The sequence below is a fragment of the Sciurus carolinensis genome, chromosome 4 (genome assembly GCF_902686445.1).
Source record: "Sciurus carolinensis chromosome 4, mSciCar1.2, whole genome shotgun sequence".
Taxonomy (NCBI): Eukaryota; Metazoa; Chordata; class Mammalia; order Rodentia; family Sciuridae; genus Sciurus; species Sciurus carolinensis.
In genome coordinates this window covers 144,123,653-144,148,324 of record NC_062216.1, presented here as the reverse complement: position 1 = coordinate 144,148,324, position 24,672 = coordinate 144,123,653, and positions in this window count along the sequence as shown.

The following is a 24,672-nucleotide window of genomic DNA, read 5'->3' as shown; positions in this document are numbered from 1 at the left end:
AGATTATTTTTTTTATCATAATGCATGCTATTCCATAAAAGAATAAAAATTTTAGCAGTGGGTAGAAGGTAAAATGAAGCCTAATGTATTTCATGAAAAAGGAAACCCAGGACCAATTGTAAGAGAGCACTACAATCATAACAACTATTTATGTCCCAGATATCTTTTGAAATTTATACTGACATCACTGGTTTGTATCCGTTTTTCTTTCAAAGCTCCATTACTAATCTGTTAAGTCATTCTTTATAGTACACTCCATATAAAAATCAGTCACTCCTTTCACTATGTTTTCGTAGGTCTTAATTCATAAGCTTTCCTAAAGTTCATTACATTTTCATCAGCGTTTTACCTGTCAGTCTTTACCTGCTGCTTTCATGAGTTTTTAAAATTTGAGAATACTCTTTTATTCATTTTCGTTCCCTTAACAGGTGACATGTGATGGCTACGTGGCAGGTGTAATGTTGAGTGATTTTGTATAGTGATAGGGTGCAAGGAGGTCATAGCGCTATAGATGGAACAAGAAGGGGAGCAAAGTTGTGTCACTGGTTAGTGATCTTTGCTCAATGACCCAAGAGGCTGAAAGAAATTAGAATTTAAGTAAATTTAATGCTGGTTTTATTTAGGGTACTAATCACTGGTCATTTCATAATGTACTGTAAATCAAAAGAGAAAAGAGGGAAAGTTGGACTGCCACAAATAATCTATGCTTTTTTTTTCATATAATGTATGATATCATGATATATATTATAGTTTTCTTGCATTAGCTGATAAGTATCAACACACTGGAATAATATTTCAGTTAACACTGTGATAGTGTAAGTATATTTGACATGACCTCTTCCACTTTTTATTGAATATTATTGTTCTCGCTAAAATATAAAAATTAAATGAATGGGTTTTATATTTGATACTCCATAGTCTAAAAAATTGTGTGCTGTGTGGTTAATCTAACCTATGTATAATTGTATAATATTTTTTTCATTACTAAATGGAATTTAATTTTTCCTTAAGTTTGGGATTTAATGGCTCAAAGTATTTACCTAATTTTCTTTTATGAACTTGCCAAATTGTTTTGTATATACTTTAATTGTATAATAGTTTCCATATATTTTACTTTTTGAATGTTTCCATTCAATTTAGAAGTTAAGAGAAAATGCACAGAAATGAAGAATAGATATTTTAGTGTCAGAGCAAGGGAATATTGCTGTTCATTATCTTGGAATCAATATAATGCATTCATTTTCCAGCAAATAGAGGCAGACATTTATGATAGCTTAGTTTTCTCATATTGAAATGATAAATAGTGCATGAAATAGCTATATAATTTAGCCACTATATTTATAGAGTTATTCCTGGCAGTTAATGCTGTCTCGCATTTAATCAAACTATCTAAAACAGAATGGTGTAAAGAAAATAAGTTTCTTAGAAGTTAACAAATATTTTTTTCTGCCAAATTTATAAAATACATTGATCATAAGGCCCAGTTTGTCTATATGTAAAAGCTTAACCATTGTTTTCTCATTTCAATCCAAGTTTTCCTATAATAATTTCCCTGTTTCTTCAGTGCTATGTGAATTAAATCTCTGCAAAAACAAATTTGATATTTCCTCATTTTTGAATCTTACATGTAAATGAAAGAGCACAGACCCAAAACCTTAACAGTTTTTCTTTTCTTTTTCTTCTTTAAGGTTCATACTAGCAGGAGCAGTTTCCTGTGTAGAACTTGGTTTTCACTTCTTGTTGCTTCATATAGGATGCTTCTCAAGGGTTCACATGCAAGAAAATCTTTCTAATCTTGTTAATTATGCAACACTCTGTTTCTTTCCTGCCACCTCCTGTCTGAACTTCTTTAGAGGCAAATCTTGTGGCCTTTGCTAGTAGTAAATGTTGCTGCACTGTGGTTCCCTACCTAATTTCCTCCTAGGTGGACTCTAGCATTATGTAATTTCAGTGAATATCTTTATTAGGCAGTTAGCACTATCAGTAATTTTTTAGGTAAATATGGAAATGGAGGTGTATGAGGCAGACAAAGCATACTCAAAGGTCAATATCTTAATATGATTAAAACTTATTTCCTATCACTGTCTCCCAAATTGTCCTCAAATTTGAGAATTGATAAACTAATCTTGATGAATGGTCAGGGTGTAGGAATCTTGCCTCCTATATTAGAAGGAAGATTGATAAAGTCTTTACCCTTATAAAGAATTTCTCAGTTCCTCAAATAAATTGTCTGTAAGGACTATTGATTTATTTTTGATCAGTATAAAGATTAAATTGATTTGATTTGCATTAGTATATTGTGGGAGACATCAGACTTTTAATACAAAAGATTAGGATATGTAAAATTTGATCATACTTTCATTAAAAAATGAACTTCAGTTGATTTTACAAAATACCAAACTTCAGGACCAAAATAGAAAGAACAGATAGTCTTTCAGGAGATTTTGCATTTAATTTAAACATTAAAAATTGAAAAACAATTCTTCATAAGGCACTGTTTATATAATGAAAAAGCAAAACCAATATGGAGCCTGTAGTATGGTGGGAGAGACAGGGAATAAAGGGTCACACAAATAAGGATAACATTGCAATTGTGGTAATTTTCTTGAAGGAAAGATAGATAAGAAAACTCTATGAGTGTACAAGAGGATATATTTTTAAATCTTTTTGTAACTATTTTTGAGTTGTGGGGGATAATTGAGATAATACTTGTAAAATAACTTTCTCAATTGCATTAAGCTATATAAATACATGGCAATCAAATTAGTATTTCCCTTTGTCAATACAACTTTATGTGCCTGATTCTGGATTCATAGTTTTATTTTCCTCTTATGGACTTTCAGTCTTTATTCATTTAATCTATATAGTGGTGACATTCCCAAACCAGTATTCTGAGGTTTATGAAGAAACAAAGATGATCACCAAAGAGATTGCTCCCGTTACTGGATTACTGTCATACTTCCATTTGTCATGATTGGGATCTTCAACAGCTCCTCTGTTGAAGATTGTATTGAAGATTGGATCTATAATACTCAGAGGTAGGACTTGGAAAGTGATTGACTCATCAATGATCTCCTCAATGGATTAACCTGCTGATTGGTTTATGATTGAGTAGACAATTTAGGAGGTAGAGGAAAGTGTAGAAAGTCGGGACTAGTTGTAGAAAGTGGGTAACTGGGCATATGCCCAGTAAGGGTATATTTTGGGCTCAATCTAATCATCTTATTAATTGTATTTACCTTCTTAAAGGCCCATCACCAATTATAGTCACATTGGACATAAGAAATTCAACATATGAAGTTTGGGGCAACACAATTTAGTCCATAACATAAATCTTGCATTATTTTGAACAACAAAGTACATATATATCACCAACAACATTGGTGAGATTTAGTATTTTATTAGTCCTTTTCCAAAACAAATCCTAACCACAAATCATCTACCATTATGAACTCAGTAAGAAAAAACAGGGGTCTCCATTCTCATATCAGATAAAGTGGAATTCAAACCAAAGTTAGTCAGAAGGGGTAAAAAAGGACATTTCATACTACTCCAGGGAACCATAAACCAGCAAGATATAACAATTTTAAATATTTATGCCCCAAACAATGGAGCATCTGTGTACATCAAACAAACCCTTCTCAATTTTAAGAATCAAATAAACCAAAACACATTAAGAGTGGGTGACTTTAACACACCATTCTCACCACTGGATAGATCCTCCAAACAAAAACTCTAAGGCAGAAAAATATTCTGTATTAATTTTGTGTAAAACTTTAAAATAGCCAATGCTTCTATATAAACATAAACAATGTCATGGTAAAGCATCCAAAGTATGTATATAATTACATGATGGAATCGTCAAGGTTTGAAATACAATTTTAAATATCTGTGTCCACCTTTAGACTTTTTAATCTATACAAGGAAAGATCTAGGGTGGCTAATGTTGAATTTTGAGATTATGATCTAAAATTATGTTGCTACATTGGAATTTCTGTAAGGACATAAACAATTATCTTTTTGCCATTATGTCATTAATAAATGGAATAATGCCTTCTTTAAAATAAGTGTATTGAAATGTTTGTTGAATGAATAAATCATACATCATTTAGACAAACTACCTTAAATTCCAATAGAACCTCACAGTTCACCTGAATCTTACCCTAATATCAGGAGGTAGTAAAAGGTTGACTTGGTTTTGAATACTTACACAATTTTTAGGCAGAAGGTTTTCTACCATCATGTTTTCTTGAGTGTTGAGTTATCTCCTTGATACTTCATATCTATTTTTTTTTTTATTTCTAGTGTTGCTACAAGATCCATGTTATGTAATTTCTCAATTACACAATTGTAATTAGAATTAATATACCATATACTTCACTTTGAAATTAACATTGAAGAGAAAACAAAAGAAAATTATGTTTTCATAAACAATCATTTAAAAGTTTTGATGTTGAAAATAAGAACATAACTACCCCAAATTGAGAACATATCAATTATATTACTTATTTGGCTTTGTGAGACAACTTTTATTCATTAATTTGAGAATAGTTAGAATAGACATTGCTCTGTTTCAAAAGTGAACTTTTAAATGTTGATGATCCATATTGGTAGGTAACAAATACTAGTTTTCACAGATCTTCCTAGGGACTCTTGGGACATTCCTGAATCAACTATGATTTTTTACTCTACCTTTTGTTGTATTCTAATTTCTATTTTATATGGCATAATTGAAATGCAGAATGATACAGGAGAAAGGGCCATGGTTTTGTTTTTTATTTATTTAAAAACTTCTTTTGCATTGCTTTGAACTGAGTCCCTGGCCTTTTACGCATTAGGCAAGTGCTCACAACTGAGCTGTACCCTTAGCCCAAACTGAGATTTTAGAATTAAACATAAATACATTGTAATCCCTGACAGTTAAGCTGCTTACCAGCTGTGTGTTTTCTGGCAATTTCTATACCCTTTGTTTCCCCTTTCAAAACAAACAAACAAAAAAATGACCTGTCAGACACAATAAAGATGGTTCCCCTTCTGTCCTCTAGTAAGGCTTTGTTTGCCTCTTTTGTTGTTTTGCAATAGTTTTTGCTTGTTTTGTAGTGAACTTTTATATATTTGTCTTTTATTATATTAAAATCAAGTCAGACTCCCTTGGTAGGAAAACTAGAAATATTAATATAGATCTCTCAAGAAATACAGCTAGTTGTACTATGCAGGGGACTTGAATAGCTTTTGAAAACACAAATATAAAAGTTATGTCTTGGTAAGAAAGCTATCTCCTACAAATCTTGTTTTTGACATTGTAATTTCGAAACAGGGATGATTCAAATGACATAAGACTATGACCTTCTGCCTGTTACTTGTCACTCACAGGTTTAGTAGCCGTAGGATGTTAGTGACAAATGTAAGAAAGTAGGCCATCTTTGCCCATTTTGAATGTAATACAGGCTTCTTTCCTTAGATAGTTGTCAAATTTAACCTGGAGATAGTTTTCAATTGGCCAGGTCTACTCTGTTGCATTATCTTTACACAGAGTTTTGACTTTCTTTTGATACAGCAAATTCAGTACTTGAATAGAGCTAGCTTTTTCTTAAATTCTTTCACTTCTCCACCATCAGTTTTCATTCTTCAATTAAATTTTATAAAAGAGAAATTTGTTAGTGTTTCGGTGTATTGAGATGTCTTTTGTAAAGAGCATGTAAATAGTTCTCTAAAATATACATCTTCTCTTTACACAGTTACTTTTCTCTGATCTCTCTCTCTCTCTCTCTCTCACACACACACACACACACACACACACACACACACACACACACATGGATCATGAATAAAGATGGAAAACTACAAATACTCCCCAACTTTACAACATCTGAATTGAGCTTGGTGTTCTACATACATGATCCTATTCTTCACCCCTCCTAAAGGATGGGATTATCCTCAGTTTTAAATGACAGGATTCTGCATGGAGGGAGAAAGGTCTTGATACAGGTCACACTGTTAGTAAACCATGGAGCTGGGATTCAAATCCCAGTTTATTTGGATTCATAAGCTGCACTCACCTTTTGCCTTCTAGAGGGAAAAAATACAAAAAAAAAAAAAAAAGTTAATGGTATGATTGTAAAAAAAAAAAGCATTCTACCCAGAGAAATAAATAATTTACAAAAGAAATTTCACGGATATACTGCCCAAAAAGAAATATAATATAGAAAAAAAAATTAGCAGTATTGTTCGACCTTCAAAGTTTTGAATTCCATACAGAAAAGTAATTTTAAAACATATAGAAGACTGATTTCCTATAGATAGTTGCATTTTCCTGATTTTTGTCAACATTTTTATGACTTATGATAGACTTCCTTCTATTTTGAATACTTCCTTCTTTCTTTGAATACTATTTCAAAGAAGTTCTGAAGGGTGCCGGTAATTGGGAGTCAACTTAAATATGTGTATTTCTTCCTAGGCCAAAAGGAATAAACTTCCTCTGCTACGCATATATCACTTCTCATGTTCTTTCATCCTAGCTTTCTAATTTTCCAAAACTAACACCCTTGAATAAGAGGAAATCTGTGCCAAAGACTACTTGGAATGTTTCCAGCTGAAGGATTCACAAACTCTGGCTGCCTCTAATTCATTATCTCCAACATATCCATCAGAGACTCAAGCCAAACATAGACCAGGCCAGGACACTTTTTGATCTGCCAAACAACATGTAAAAGAGGAAAATTGGTCCAATTCTGATAAATTATCTGCAAACAAATTAGATATTCTTCTAGCAGGGAAGTGTCAATATTGTAACCAACCAGAGATGACAGAATTCGTAAGATGCTCCATCAGGAGAATAAATCAGAGAAAAAACATTTTTGTAACATTTTTCAGCTTTATGTTAAGCTTATATTTGCATTTAATAAAAATGACTATTCGAAATCACTAAATACAACATTTTGATTTGGCAATTTATCATTGAACTTCCTATATGAATTTTGCCAAATTAGATAAGCATGACCTGTAAAGTCACTTTATGAAGAATTAGATACCTCCTAAATAGCGCCTAGGTACATTTTTACTTTGCAGTAATTTTTAGTCAAATATACAATTTTTAGTATAATTTTATGTTTTATAGATAATATCCAGTCCAAAAAAGGAAACTGAATATTTTTTATAACTGATGTTGAATGTAACTCTAAAATCATACTTAAAAATATTCTGTATGTTTCACTTGAATTGGACATATGGATATGAAGAGTGGGAAGGAAGTAATATAATGTGGAAAATACTACAGTAGATAACTTTCTATATTTTAGCAAATTAGTTCTATATTTGTAGAGATATCTATGTATCTTATAGATAGTAAAGGTAAAGTTTATAAATGCATAAATTAGCAAATAGACATAATTTTATTCTATTAGTTGAATTGTCTTCTAGCCTATATGAGACTCTGCTAAAGGATTAATTTAAAATGACTATTTTGAAAAAATATTGACTTATTTAAGAATAAATTTTACTTTTGTTAAATTATAAAAATTTTGAGTGCTAATATATCTTAAATAAACTTATCACTGATAAAGGATCTCATGCCTGACAATAGTTCCCTGAATTTCAATCAAAAATGTAAGAAAAATATCTTAAATGAGTTTTCTTATGACTTCATAAATTTTAGGAACATTTAAATAGTATAAAATTTTATAAGTATGCATTAAGTAATATATCAATAATAGATTTTTTTTCTTCCTGATTCCTGCTCTCTGGAATTGATTCTTTTCCAATATTTCCTACTATTATAGCTATTTCCATTGTCTGCTTGCTCCCTATGCTAAAAAAATAATAATGTTAACTATTTTATGCATGCTCTTTCTACTGAAAAGCAAGTTCAACTCAGTGATCTACTCAGTGATCAAGTTCTATAGATTCTGATTTTAGGGTAAAAAAATGGCATAAATAAGCTAAAACTCCAGAACATTAGAAAGTAAGAAGAAGCAAAGATTCAGAAAACATAAATTGCATGATCTAGCAAATGATAAGATTATGCATTTGTGTTAACTCACATATCATTCTTCCCTTTTCTTCTGAAGGTCATCGTTCACATATTAAATAAATACCAGTGCCTCTGTGAGGTTTTTATTAATCCCTTCAACAAAGTTACCTTCTTTTTTCTTCCTATAGCACTGTCATACACTGCTAAGATAGAACTTATCAAACTTTATTTACTTGTATGTCTAACATCTGCTCAAAACTTTCATCTCCTAAATAGTCAAGAGAATGCCTTTTTGCATCTGTAATAGACACTAGTTTGTAAGAAATCAATTTGTAACAGACATACAACAGATAGAATAGGTGTTAAATTTCAAAATAAATATAAATATTTGAATGATTATATTAAATTATTTTATATCTTGTAATTATATACCAAAGATTATATGCTTAGTTTATTTGTATAATTAATACATGTTAAATATATATATATATATGTGTATATATATGAATCTGCAACTTTTAAGAGAAATCTTCCCATCTAAATATCCAAATACATCTAAATTCTATTGTTCAAAAAAGAGTAGAATGTAATTTGGCTAACTTCTATATAACCCTTCTCCAGTTTCCAATAACATATTCCTTATTTCCATCTGAGACCTCACCAAAGGTGCATTTAGCATTGATATTTTCACAAATATTTTTTTCTCTGCTGGTTGACTTCTTTGAGATGATCAAAACCATCTCCATAGGTCTCCTTTTCTTCTCTGAGTTCTTATCAGAAATGTCTTTTAAATTCATATCCACCAGAAGTCTTCCAAGGATATCTAGGCTTTACATAACATAAGCCATACAACACTTCCACCTCTACTCATTAATAAAATCCAAAGCTACTTCCATATTTTTTGATATGTGTCACAACAGGACCTCGTTCTCTAGTATCAAAATCTGTATTAACTTTACTAGATTTGCTATAATGACATGTCACTGACCCAAGGGATTAAACATAGGAATTTATTTCCTCACAACTATGGAAGCTAGAAGTGTGTGGACATGGTCAGAGTTGTTTTTCTGAAGGTTATGAAAGAAAGCTTGTTCCAGAACTTTTTCCTTGCATTACAGGTGGTTATATTCTTCCTGTGTCTTCACATGTCTTCTCTCTATATGTGTCTGTGTCCAAATGTCCTCTTCTTATAAAGAGACTAATCACACTAGTCTCACACTAATGACCTCATATTAATTTAATTACCTCTGTGAAGACCCTGTCCCAAATATAGTCACATTCTGAGGTACCAGAGGTAAAGACTTGAACATATGAAGTAGAGGGAAGGGATATAATTCAGTTCATAACACCTTTGTTTGAATTAACATCATAACACTGTATCTTATAGTCAAAGGTTTGTAGGAAACCCAATGAAATTTACATGCTTAAACTCTTCCATATTTATTGCATATTTTCCTGATTTAACACCTAAAATTTGAATAATGCACATTTTAGTTATTAACTATTTTCAAGACTGAATTTTGGTCTTCACATCAAAAATATTCATACATAATCTAATGCCTGTGGTAGTGAACATATATTAAGGAATTACCTGGATTTTACTTTCACATGCTATGATAAGTACATTATAAAATTATTTTTTATTGCCTTTTGCAAGTCCAGTCTTATGTAAAATATATAATTTTTGGAACAGTTTCAAGAGGCCTAAACATTTATATAAAGAGAAATCACAGAAAGCTACAAAGAACGCTGACCCCAAGAATTCAAGTATCCATCATATAATAATAGAATGCTATCAATCATATATGGTCATTTAATAGTACCTTTTTTGTTATTAAACTAATATTAGGAAATAAAAACTTAATTAATGAAAACAATACACACATCCTAAGGGAGTGAGTATAAACTCTGCATTTATAGCATTTTGGTATACCAGATATATAAATGAAGTTACTTCACAACATGCATAATATTGCTGTCTCCATGAATGTGTATTTATTCATTTTTTCCTTTCTTATTAATTCATTATAGTTATAAACAATATTAGGATTATTTTGACATAATTATATAAACTAGACTATAACTTTATCCAATTCAGTCCCCATTACTTTCCTTTTCCCTCAGCCCCAACCTCCTCTGTTCCCTTTTCTCTATTCCACTGTTCTTTTTCCTGATTTTTTAAAAATTAGTGCATTAGGTATATACATAAAGGTAAAATCCACTGTGGTACATTCATATATGGTAATAGGAAATTTGGTTGCAGCAAAAGTTTCAATATTTCTACCTTTTCCCAACCCTCTTCCCTCCCACTCAATCCCTTTCCTCTAGCCCACTGATCTCTCTTCTACTTTTAAGAGATTCTCCCCACCCCTTTTTCTTTTTCTTTTTGTCTTATTTTGGTCTAACTTCCACCTATGAGAGAAAACATTTGACCCTTAACTTGCTAGGTCTGGCTTATTTCATTTAGTATGATGTTGTCCAGTTCTATGCATTTAATGCCATAATTTCATTCTTCCTCATGACTAAAACTCTATTGTGTATATATACCACATTTTCTTAATCCATTCACCTATTTTTTAATTTTTTAAATTTTTCTTTTTTTTCATTTTTACACACTGCTTTTTGATTCATTGTACACAAATGTGGTAGGACTTCATTTCTATGACTGTGTACAATCTCTATTGGACTGATTTCATAATTCAGCTATTATGTACTACTATAAATATTGAAGTAACTATATCACTATAGTCTGCTAATTTTACTTTCTTTTGATAAATACCAAGAAGTAGGATAGCTGGATCATATGGTGGTTCCATTCCTGGTTTTTTGAGGAACCTCCACACTGCTTTCCAAAGTGGTTGTCTCACAACCACTCACGATTTGCAGTCTCACAAACAATGTATGTGTGTACTTTTCCTCCCGCATCCTTGCCATAATTTATTATTATTTGTATTTTTCATAATTGCCATTCTGACTGGAATGAGAAGAAATCTAAATGTAGTTTTTTTTTGTTGTTGTTGTTTTGTTTTGTCGTTGTTGTTTTGAGGTGGTAGTCTTTTACTTTAAAATAGAACTAGGCAGAAGATTTTCCAAGGTGATTTGGCTCACAAGCAGTATCAAGCAGTATGCCCTAATGGAAGCAATAGTTTTAGATACTTTTATCTCCTCAGAAAAAAGTAAATTCCAAGTATATAAAACAAATATATTAACACATAGGCAACAATTTTATACATCAGTTGGATCCCCTGGTTAATTGAAATCAGTTTTACAAAATATTTGCCACCTTTGTTTTAAGACAACTTTCAGGTTACCTAAGAATAGGGAAAAAAAAAAAAACACACTAAAATGAGTTATGCTATGAAAAATAAAAAGGGCCACAACTTTTATTTAAAAGTATGTAAAGGTAGCATAATATGTACAGGTGGCACATGGTGTCAATTTTATTTACAGATATAGTATTCCAACTCAAGTTTACAAGTTATACCTTTGCCACAGCCTTGGCTAAATCTTGTACTAGTGCAGAATTGAGTTGTGCTAGAGTATTGATCTTTGCATGCTTAGATGTGGCATATTTGTTCTTGATAGTCAAATGCTTTGTAAGCCCACAATTCACAATAACTATATTCTTAACCAGGTGCTGCAGAACAGGAAAAATAGACTCTTTGGCATATGACAGGTAATGCTTTGGTATATGACAGGTAGTGCTGTAGTTTTTTTTGCTTTTCCCTGATTGCTAGAAATGTTGAACATGCTTTCCTACACATTTTGGCAATTTGTTTTATTTTGAGAAGTATCTGTTTAGTTCTTTTGCATTTTTGCTTATTGTGGGGTTTTTTTTTTTTTTTCTGCTGTTAAGTTTTTTTTTTTTTTTTGAGTTCTTTAAATATTATGGATATTAATCCTCTATCAGAGAAGCTGGTGGCAAAGATCTTCTCCTATTCTGTAGGCTCTCTCTTCCTTTGCTGTGCAACTTTTTAATTTGTTTCTGTTCCACTTATTGATTCTTGGTTTTATTTCTTGTGTTTTAGAAATCTTGTTAAGGAAGTTACTTCACATACTAGTATGTTGGAGTCTTGAGCCTAGATCCCTTTCTAGCAGTTACAGAGTTTTGGAACTAATTCCTAGGTCTTTGATTTGATTTGAGTTGAATTTAAGGCAGGGTGAGAGATAGAGGTCAAGTTTCATTCTTCTACAAATGGATTTCCAGTTTTTCTACCATTTGTTAAAAAGGCTGTTTTCTCCAACATGTTTTTGGCCCCTTTGTTGAGTATCACATGACCATATATGTGTGGGTTAATTAAAGGGATATAAATAAGAAAGAATAGGTCAAATTATATCTGTTTACTGATGATATGATTCTTTATTTAGAAAACCCTAAAAACTTAACCAGAGGACTTGTAGAGCTGATAAACAAATTTAGCAAAGTAACAGGATAGAAGATCAATATACATAAATCAATTGCATTTCTGTGCTTCAATAATTAATCTGCTGAAAAAGAAATTTAGGAAAGCTATCCCCTTCACAATAAACTCACAAAACATAAAATAAAATGATTAGGCATAAGTCTAACCAAGAGGTTGAAATACCTCAACAGTGAAAATTACAGAACACTGAAGAAAGAAATTGAAAACCTTAGAAAACGAAAAGAACTCCCACTTTCGTGGATAGGCAGAATTCATATTCTCAAAATGGACATAATACTCAAAGGATTATAACAGAACAAAACACAGTTCTAAAATTCATTTGGAAGAATAAGAGACCCAGAGTAGCCAAAACAATCCTGAACCAGAAGAGCAATATTAGAGGAATCATAAGACTGGAACTCAAATCATACTACAGAACTATAATAAAAAAAACAGCATGGTAATGTCATCAAAATAGACACAAAAACCAATGGAAGAGAATAAATGGGTATTTATATTAAAACCACTTTAGTTTTCCTAATTGTTCATGAAACTCAAAAGTTTTGTGAACATCATACTCTATTCCAGTATATAGGGTAAATCCTACTCATTTGATCACAAATATAAACACCAAATGTTCAACTTTTTGTCAATTTCTAATAGAATGACTTCAATGTCAATCTTAACCATATTTTACATATAGAGTTCAAGTGTGGTTACAGTTACTAGATACAGAATAATATACAGTATGCAAACACATTAATGAGTGTATATGTTTGTGTCTAAAATGATGAAAAATTCATATTAGATTACAACATGCACAAATGTAAAATAATTTAATCAGACATTAAAATTATCTGCAGAACCATTATTATTTTAGGATTATTTTAGGGTTGTTTTCAAAGCATAGTATAGACAAACAAATATGATATAATGTGTGTCCTCTAGTTGTTCACAGTCTACTCAAGGATATAATATGTATACAAAATATTAATGAAATTCAGAACACCGTAATAGGATAGTAAATCAGTGTTATATTCAATCAGTATAGATTTAAATGTGATTGTAATAAAATGAAAATAATACACATGAATACAACTCTCAGAGAATGGAAAGTTTTTATCCTACTTAGCTCAATATATTCTTGTAGAGGAAAACTTAGTTAAGAATTGTAGAACAGATTCATAATTTTGTCAGAAGCTAAAGAGACAGGTATCACTTTTGTTTTTATTCTCCCTTGTCATTTACATACAAATTTAGATTTTCAATAATATTAAATACTTTTCCTCTAGATAATTTCTCTTTGTGATTTCACAAAAATCAAACATGAACACAAAAATGTGCTTCATGAAACTTTTTTTTTTCATTATACGGTTTTTTAAACCAATGATAAAACCCTAAGACATGCTGATGTTGTGATATTTTGTAACATTCTTCTCAAAGTATCAGAAAATTCAGTAAGGGACATTTTGTTACAAAATGTCTGAAAGAAGAATAAATTCCATAGAGAGCAGAAACATATGTCATAAATCAGTGTCTGATTTATGTTGAGCACCTGCAAACTAGAGGGTTTTGTACTTGCTTTCCATTTGAAAATGGAGAAAAGAGCACGGAGCATCTCAGGGTGGCTCGTTTATTTGTGTACTTTAAACCTGCTACTGCTTTGTGATGGCATGTTTTTATACTTTGGAAATATGTTCATTGTTTACTTTATTACATGGTAGATTGAGCCTTTAAAAAAGGACACACTATTTTTAACTGTCGAAAACACCATCTAAAAAGGCTCCTACTTTTTCTTAAAACATGTATGAAAATATTTGATGGGATTTTCATAGCTTACTTAAATGGGGGGAAAAAAAGCTGAGTGACACAGAAAAATGTTGTAAAAGACACCATCATAGTGAAAGGAGAAATTTCCTCACATTGGTTTGAAAGAGCAGGCTGCTATGTTGTAAAACAGTCCTATTACCAAGTCCTGGGAACAGCCTCAGGTAACAGTGACTCCTGCCAGGGTTTATGAAATCAGTTCTCTGGTCTTAGTTCTGCCCATAACCTGAATGAGTTTGGAAAAAGACCTTGAACCTCCCCCAAAGTTACAGACCTGACCATCACCATGATTTCACCCTCCTGAGACTCTGACTGAGGACACACTCATCTGTGTGGTAGAATGAATAATGGCCCTTCAAATGATATCCTTTTCTAATCCCTAGAACCTGTGTCTGTTACCTCAGATGGCAAAGAGACTTTGCAGATGTGTGCTAAGTATTTTAAGAGGGGAAATTATCTTCAATTATTTGGGGTGAGATGGGAAGGAGTGGAATAGATGCAATCACAAAAGCCCTTAGAAGAGGCAAAGAAAAGGTCAAGGAAATAGCAGGCAGTGCTAAGATGGAAGCAGAGATTGGGCCGATGAACTTGAAAGACAGAGGAAGGATCAGATGGCCACAAAGCTGCAAAAAGACAAGGAAACAAATTCTATGAGAACATCCAGAAGGAACCTGACACGTTGACTTTAATTTAGTGAAACTAATTTTATACTTCTAAATTAAGAGAAATAGAAGAGATTTGTGTTGTTTTAAGCAACTGAAGTTTTGGTAAGCTGTTACGATAGTAACATGAAACTGATATATCCACGCTTGTATTCCTGATCAGAAATGTGAAACATTAAATTTGCAATATTATTTGAAGTCATTAGATTTGTGGTAATCATTATGCAGCAATAAGAAATGAATACACTGCCTTTGTAGATAGTTGCCTCACAATAATATTTAATCCAAATCTACCTCTCTAATAATGACCCACATTAACTAATATTCAAGCCAAAGTCTCTGTTACAATTCTCTGAAACAGTACCATTCCACTGTACTTGTACCATTCATGAAGCAGAGAATAGCTTTTCCTTTTATTTTATTAAATGCCATCAATCCATGAAGGTCAATTTTAACCTAAATTTTCAAAAATATTATGTTCAAACCAGAGTATTTTAAAAATTTTGCTAAGATAGCATTGGATATAATCAAATACATATTATTTAAGAGTACCATTTAATACATTGGCACACTTATAGACCATTACTTAAAGATAGTGACCACATTCATCTCTTTCAAAAGGTACCTTATATCCTCACGTAATCTCCTCCAAGTCTTTCCTAAGTGACTCTCCCCAGGTGAGCACTGATATGCTGTACATATAAATCTGCATTTTTGGTTTGCATTTTCTACTTTCATGGAAGTAGAATTACATACTTGTACTTCCTCTTATCTGACTTATTTTACCCTACATAATCATTTCAAGATTGTTGTAGGTACAGTTCCCTTACCTGAAGTAAGACTTTTTAGCAAAGTCTCTGCAACTCAGGGGATCTTTGTAATTCCATCAGATCCTTTCTTTCCATGCTAAAGAAAATAAATAATCTAACTATGTTCTCAAGGCAGTGAGTTTCACCATCGTGAGACCCACAGTTTTCTTTCTCATTATTCTGGGAACACTCTTCTCCCTTGCCTGACCCCGTGTCTCCAAATCTCTTATGCCACGATTTTGTGTGTTATTGTTTTTTCTTTTTCCATCTATCTTTTGACTATTTCTGTCAGGAAGATTCCTGACTCCATCCTGAAAGAAGTAAAGTAAAAGCCATCAATAGTTTCAAATTCATATATATATAATTTATTTTTATCGTAAACAAATGGGATACATGTTGTTTCTCTGTTTGTACATGGAGTAAAGGCATAACATTTGCATAATCATACATTTACATAGGGTAATGGTGTTTGATTCATTCTGTTATTTTTTCCTTCCCCCCACCCCTCCCACCCCTCTTTTCCCTCTATACAGTCCCTACTTCCTCCATTCTTGCCCCCTCCCACCCCCATTATGTATCATCATCCGCTTATCAGGGAGATCATTTGTCCTTTGGTTTTTTGAGATTGGCTTATCTCACTTAGCATGATATTCTCCAATTCATCCATTTGCCTGCAAATGCCATAATTTCATTATTTATGACTGAGTAATGTTCCATTGTGTGTGTGTGTGTATATATATATATCACAGTTTCTGTATCCATTCATCAATTGAAGGACATCTAGGTTGGTTCCACACTTGGGCTATTGTGAATTGAGCAGCTATGAACTTTGATATGGCTGTATCTCTGTAGTATGCTGATTTTAAGTCCTTTGGGTATAGGCCAAGGAGTGGGATAGCTGGGTCAAATTGTGGTTCCATTCCAAGCTTCTGAGGAATCTCCACACTGCTTTCCAGAGTGGCTGCACTCATTTGCAACCCCACCAGCAATGTATGAGTGTACCTTTTTCCCCCACATCCTCTCCAACACCTATTGTTGCTTGTATTCTTGATAATTGCCATTCTAATTGGGGTGAGATGGAAACAGGGTAGTTTTGATTTGCATTTCTCTTATTACTAGGGATGTTGAACATTTTTTTCATATATCTGTTGATTGCTTGTAGATCTTCTTCAGTGAAGTGTCTGTTCATTTTCTTAGCCTATTTGTTGACTTGATTATTTGTATTCTTCGTGTAGAGTTTTTTGAGTTTTTTATATATTCTGGAAATTAGTGCTCTATCTGAAGTATGAGTGGCAAAGATTTTCTCCCACTCTGTAGGCTGTCTCTTCACATTGCTGATAATTTATTACTTGAATCATGCAGCTTTGCATTTTCTATTTGCTACTTTGAAAACGTGCTTACTTTTTATTCTACAGACTAGGAAACATAGTGAGTTCTTATATTTCTTTCTAAATCTATCACCATTATTGTGTTTTGCTCATATTTGTGCTCAGAAAAATCTGTACTATGCTATTAGTAACGTAAATATAGCTCAAGGAAAGTTTGTGTACATTTATAATATAATCCTTAGAGTTGCCAGAATTGCTTAATAAAATGTCTACCATGTGTGAATGCAAATGATACAACTTCTTTGAACTTGATCCTTGGAATTGTTTTGAGTTTGGAAATGTTAGTGTTACATAAATACAGATCCTTTCAGAAATCTGTGAGCCAGAGTTCTATTTAAATCTTGATTTTGTCACTTACTATCTAAATGAATTTGATAAATTGACTCTCTGTGCCTCCATTTTCCTATCAAGTAAAGCAACATTTAATAAATGTACTTCTCTCAAAAAATTGAGCAAAGGTTGGATGAATTAATAAAGAATTGTACCTAAGAATGGTGCTATGTTAAAGTTAAATAATGTATTTATTGTTTTAAAAAGCAGTCAGAAATGAAAATGTGTGCTAGTTTTGTTTTCTAACGTTTTGCAGCTTATCAAAATTCCTTTGATTCATCTTTATCCAAATACATGCTTGTCTGATAACCTGCCAACTTGGTCTAGCAAAATCTTTAGTGGTATATGATTGCGAAGTTTTATAGCAATTTATTTTTGTGACACAGATGTAGGACCAAAGGAACCTTGGGTAATTGAAATGTAGTTTGTTGAATTTCTGCAGAAGCTCATGATGCAAGATCTCAATCAACAGCTCTGCCACCTATCATAAGAAAAATGTAAAGTGTCCCATAAATTGTGCTCAATATGAAATGTTCTTTGGACAATTTTGAAAAGCAGCTATTAGAGAAAGGCATTTTCTGACTTACTTTTCAGTTCACCCTGAGGATACTACATGTGATATCCATTGGTTCCATCATAACTGAATTTAAGAGGTTTTAAAAGTGACCAGATATGACCCATAGAGGACATAAGAATTTCAGTTGTTAAAATTGAGGTGAGGCTACGGTTTTAGCAGAATAGGAAACTGAATTACTACTTAGTGTTAGAATGGTTATCTTTCCTTGCCTTGAGGTTAAAGTCAGTGGGAGGGCAAGAATTGCAGGGCTGTATTATATTGCAGGAAGCTGTTTCTGAATAGCAGGGATATGGTTCCATTTGTGACTGTCCTTTACATTTTTGTGTATAAGTACCAATTCCGAGAAGAGAAAACTCTGAATATTAAACATTAAATGGTATGCCAAGTATCCCTTGAAACTTGAAATTTGAAATCCTTTTAGTAACATGAAGAAACTAAATTTTTCTTTGGTAAGCCTCAGTGATCAGGCAACAGAGTAGACAGATTCAGGTCCAGATGCCTGCACTTAGACCTACCCTCCCCTTTTATTAGAGACTGCCTCCAATCCATTTAACATGGTACATTTCAGTAAAATATTTACTTTAAAATTTTCTTACCAAAAATCAATTTCAAAGTGTCTGCTTTGCATATTATCTTATGCAATGCACAAAGCAATTTTTGAATATTTGTGCATATGTTTTATGCTGAGTTTTTGAGAATTATTCTAGAGATTTTAGATAAATTAGTGACAATGTCAATTTTAATGTTATTCAGTCTGACAATGGCCTATTTCAATTGTACTATTATAAAATTGAAGTGAAGTTAACACTGTGTTCACTGGAAACCTATTAATGCTTAGTTTTTAGAACAGCTGTCTCTCAGGGCTTTGAGGAGAAAGTGAATAGTAATGCCAGAACCGAGTTTCAACATAGATGCTTTTATCCCCTCCACTCCATACTAATATACAGCCCCTTATTTTATGGATTGGAAGCTACTTTAAGGCAAAGTAAAAATAAGAATACAATGAATTGAAAGGAAATAGTTCTTGTTAATGCTATAACAGTGATGCTGGGAAAATCATTTAGTATTTTGTATTTTAGTATTTAATGAAATAAATAAGTGATAATATTATAATAAATATGAAGTTCTGAAGAAACTAAGTCATTGGTATTATTTGGAGGAAAGCATTTATGTATATCTGTGAACTGAATTCCAGAACTCATGTTAAAGCCCTCACCCCCGCTATGCCGACATTTAGAAACGACTCTGGAAGATAATTAGGATTAGATGAACTTGTGATGATGAGGTCCTTGTGATGGAGTTAAAGTCCTTTTAAAAAGAGACACCCAAGAGCTTTCTTCTGCTTTCTTTGTACTCTTTAATGTGCATTTCCCTCATGACTAATGATATCGAGTCATTTCATTAATATATTTGCCATCCATAGATCTTTTTTTGAGGAAGCAGGCACACAAACCCTTTATCTACTCTTTTAATATGAATTGTTCTCTCAATATTGAATTTTGATGATTTTTTTAATTTGACGGACATATACTTTGTAAATTATGTTTCCCATTCTAAGACTTCTCATTCTCTTCCAATGTCTTTTGCAAGACAAAAATTTTAAAGGTAAGAAAGTCCAGTTCATCAATATGGTTCATGATTTTTTTTTTTTTTATACCAGCAATTGAACTCAGGGGCACTTGGCCACTGAGTCACAGCCTCAACCCTATTTTGCATTTTATTTAAAGACAGGATCTCACTGAGTTGCTTAGTGCCTCATTTTTGCTGATACTGGCTTTGAAACTCTGGATCCTCCTGCCTCAGCCTCCCAAGCCACTGGGATTACAGGCGTGTACCACCGCGCCCAGCATCATTTTGGTATTTTAAATGAAAAAATATTTGCCTAAATCAAGGTCATAAAAATTTTCTCCTTTATATATTTTTAAAAGTCTTAGTGCTTAGGTTTGACATTTAGGTCTGTGAACCATTTGGAATTATTTTTGTATGTGGTGTAGAAATATAAAATGAAGTCTTGTTTTATGCATATGGATGAGCACTTGTTCCATTAACATTATTGAAAATGCTATCTTTTTTTGTGGGCAAGGGTTCTTTTTTTTTTTTTTTTTTCTTTTTCTTTTTTGGTCTTTTTTGAACTGGAGGCCAAACCCAGGGCTTTGAGAATGTAAGGCAAATGCTTTCCAATTGAGCTACATTCAATCCCAGCCCGAAAATACTATCTTTTTTGAAGTGCCTTCATAACCTTTGTCATAAATTAGTTTGTCCAGATATGCGTGGGTCTATTTCTGCACTTTCTGTACTCTTACCTTGATTTAGTGTTCTATCCTAAGTATGCTACTATCTTGACTACTGAAAGAAAATAAGAACTGAAGGAAGGAATATATTGTGTTTAACACTAGTCAATATTCTAAGATATTGATTTTCTTTAAGTAATTTTATAAATGTCTACAATCCCAATCATAGTTCTAGCAAGGATATTTGTAGATAGCAACAAACTAATACTAGAACTTAAATGAAAATCCAAAGGACCTAGAATAGCTAAAGCAAATTTGAAAATTAGGAGAACTAGCACTATCTGATTTCAGGACTTATTCTAAAATAGCAATGATGAAAAGAGAGTTGTATTTGTATATGCATCCATTTAATAGTAAAATTTTATGTTTAACTGTTCAAATCTAATAAACTCTGGAACATTCATGAGACTGAGTATCACTAATTGAATTATTGAGGGCCAGTAACAGGATTCACTTACTGTAATAATATAAACTTTATCTTGGAAAGATAAATCACATATCCAAATTATAGGCCTCTTCAGCTAATAGCTCTTTATAGTGCCAAATCTTTTTCAATATCAAACATCTATAGGATTTTACTTAGTGATAATTACATTTTAATTATCTCATTCAATATTGTACTTCTATATTTGTATTTATATATACTTCTGTACTTATATGTGTATAAATATTGGGTGGTGGGTACTGCACTCAACCACTGAGCCACATCCACAGTTCTATTTTGTATTTTATTTAGAGACAGGGTCTCACTGAGTTGTTTAGTGCCTCACTTTTGCTGAGGCTGGCTAAGAGTTCTGGATCCTCTTCTCAGCCTCCCAAGCTGCTGGGATTACAGGTGTGCACCACTGCACCTGGCCCCTTATTATATTTGATATACTTTTAGAAAAGCCTTTTCTGTGTCTCTTTGTTCTTCGACTTACATGAAAACAAAATAATATTCATTTTTAAAATGTTAATGCATGTTACTGAATACCTGATTTCTGTCAGTTAAGTACTAAATGAAATCTGATTCTAAGAGGGAAAATTTTTAGATTTTGTGTGCATAATTTTGCAATGTACTCTTCTATTTATTCCTTATAATTGCACCCTCACATATTATGGCAAACTACCTAACAAAAGTTGAAGGAGGTTAGACTTACATTGACATTTTTCTTTCATAAGACTTAAATTTGCCATTGGTATAGCATAATTTACTGTAAATTATCATTAAATTAAACAATGTGCCTGGAATTTCCCAAGATACCCAAATCTGTAAACCAAATTCCTATAAAGAAGTTCAGGGAATATAGTAGTTATCCTAGAGCTATTAATGAATGAGTGACAAAATCAGAAAATTTTTAAAATGAGTCATTTGGAATACAATGTTATTCTGCTTTAAGATGCACATTAACTAACTGAGCATGGGTAAGGGGTATTGACAGAATGAGCAGGAAAAGCTATGTTTGATAGTTTCTAGCTATTCTTAGTCCCCTTCAATTTCATTACAATTTTATATCTCTTTACAACATTATATCTCCCTTACAATGACCTCTGCACAGGTAACTGGTTAATATTCCTTAAAAGTATAGAAGTATCCTCACAAATAGGTTGGCCCTAGAAATTAAGGAAAAGAGTAGATTAGAAGAAAATTACAACTGTGTGACCTTTAAATTTGTACATGTGTGTATGTATATATATTTTTTCTTTTTTTTTTTTTTTTTGTAACTGGACCATTACAATACCCAAAGTTTCTAGAATCTTCTTCCATGAGTATTCTCTAGTCTATTCCCTCTCTGGGACCTTTTGGAAACTAGTGGCTTTTCTTGGCAGTACTTCTCACCCTTATTTCTTTCCTTGTTTCCTTTCCTGTCATTGGTGTCCTAAGGTTTTCATTGGTGAGGTCTATTTACTGTACTTTCATCCCCCTGGTCTTTGATGTGCTAGGATCTCATGGCATGAACTATCCAGGTAACTTACAACCATTTCACAGCATCCTAAACATCACCTCTCCCAGAAGTTGGCTGGCCAGCCCGTAACTTTAAATGCTTACCACTGAAGTACACTTCTGATTGCCTGAGTCTAGCAGACAAGCCAGACCTCACCTTTCTGAAAACTAACACTTGCCACCATCCCACCCAATCAGTCTTCAGCCATGGTCCTATTATAGTTGGTGAACAAAAAATACTAGCTCTTCTCTTACCTTTAGGTTAAAATAATTCTGAAGTCTCTGTTCTATACTGTTTTCCAGAGTGACTAGGTAATTAAGCTTACATTGCCCACATTGGTCTTTTTTATCTTACATTTGTTTCTTACTATAGTATTTTTTAATACATTCTCAAATAAATTACTTTGATTTGAATTGTTTTCTCCAGATCATTTTTCTAAGCAAAACGAAAATACTACTATGGGTAAGTTGGTTTTGTTTTGTTTGCCTAAGCAAGGTTCTCCTACTCCAGTGCCTTGGGGGCCAGTCAAAAATGTAAAAGGTAAAGTCGATCTAGTTTCAAATGACTGGGAATTATAAGTACAGAGCATAGCCCCTGCCTGTTGATATTCAAGCTCACTTTTAAAATATACGCTACAAACAAAAACGTATCTTCAAACTGAATTCAGCCTGCTCCAGGTTGGACGCTTTGTGATGCAAGTGATTAGTAGTTGCAGGTGTTCAACTGAATTGTCACCTTCCTGGGAAATACATCTCTACCCTGTAAGGCTTTACTTTGGCTCGTGTAAAGGATTGACTGAATTTTTACATAGTTACTAGAGCCTTACTTAAACCAAATTGTTCCTCCTATTCCTCAATAGGCCCTTATTAAGGGCTGCTTCCCCTTTCTCTAAATTTTGATATTACACTCTTCATCTCAATTTATTCATATGCGCACCAGGGCAATAAAATCAACAACCCAACAAATATGTTGATTCTTCCTATGCTCAACTTTATCCTAGGTGCTCTTTGTAGTTCATGACCAAAGTTGTTCCCATCATTAAACTGAAGAGACCTTGATCATCATCACTCAAGCCACATGAATCTCTATCCTCCATTGTTCTTAACATACATGTGACTTCAGTTAGAATCTCTGCTTTAGCTAACTGGGACTCTAATTACTGAAGGAAAACCTTCCCTCAGACGTTTAAATGTCTTTAGGGATGATGCAATATTAGGCATGAGTTTTTGTTTTTTTTTTTTGTAGCTTTTTTTTATTGTAAACAAATGGGATACATGTTGTTTCTCTGTTTGTACATGGAGTAAAGGCATACCATTTGTGTAATCATAAATTTACATAGGGTAATGTTGTTTGATTCATTCTGTTATTTTTCCCTTCCCCCCGCACCTCTCCCACCCCTCTTTTCCCTCTATACAGTCCTTCCTTCCTCCATTCTTGCCACCCTCCTTAACCCTAACCTTAAACCTAACCCTAACACTAACACTAACCCCTCCCACCTCCCATTATGTGTCATCATTCGCTTATCAGCGAGATCATTAGTCCTTTGGTTTTTTGAGATTGGCTTATCTCACTTAGCATGATATTCTCCAATTTCATCCACCTGCCTGCAAATGCCATAATTTCATTATTCTTTATGGATGAGTAATATTCCATTGTATGTATATATATATATATATATATATATACACACACATATACCACATATATATATATATATATATACCACATATATATATATATACCACAGTTTCTTTATCCATTCATCAATTGAAGGACATCTAGGTTGGTTTCACACTCTGGCTATTGTGAACTGAGCAGCTATGAACATTGATGTGGCTGCATCTCTGTAGTATGCTGATTTTAAGTCCTTTGGGTATAGGCCAAGGAGTGGAATAGCTGGGTCAAATGGTGGGTCCATTCCAAGCTTTCTGAGGAATCTCCATATTGCTTTCCAGAGTGGCTGCACTAATTTGCAACCCCACCAGCAATGTATGAGTGTTCCTTTCTCCCCACATCCTCGCCAACACCTACTGTTGCTTGTGTTCTTGTTAATCGCCATTCTAATTGGGGTGAGATGGAATCTTAGGGTAGTTTTGATTTGCATTTCTCTTATTACTAGAGATGTTGAACATTTTTTTCATATATCTGTTGATTGCTTGTAGAACTTCTTCTGTGAAGTGTCTGTTCATTTCCTTAGCCCATTTGTTGATTGGATTATTTGTATTCTTGGTGTAGAGTTTTTTGAGTTCTTTATATATTCTGGAAATTAGTGCTCTATCTGAAGTATGAGTGGCAAAGATTTTCTCCTACTCTGTAGGCTCTCTCTTCACATTACTGATAGTTTCCTTTGCTGAGAGAAAGCTTTTTAGTTTGAATCTATCCCAGTTGTTGATTCTTGCTTTTAGTTCTTGTGCTATGGAAGTCCTATTAAGGAAGTCTGATCCTAAGCCGATATGAGTTTTGAGTTTGACATTGTGTAATTCCTAAAATT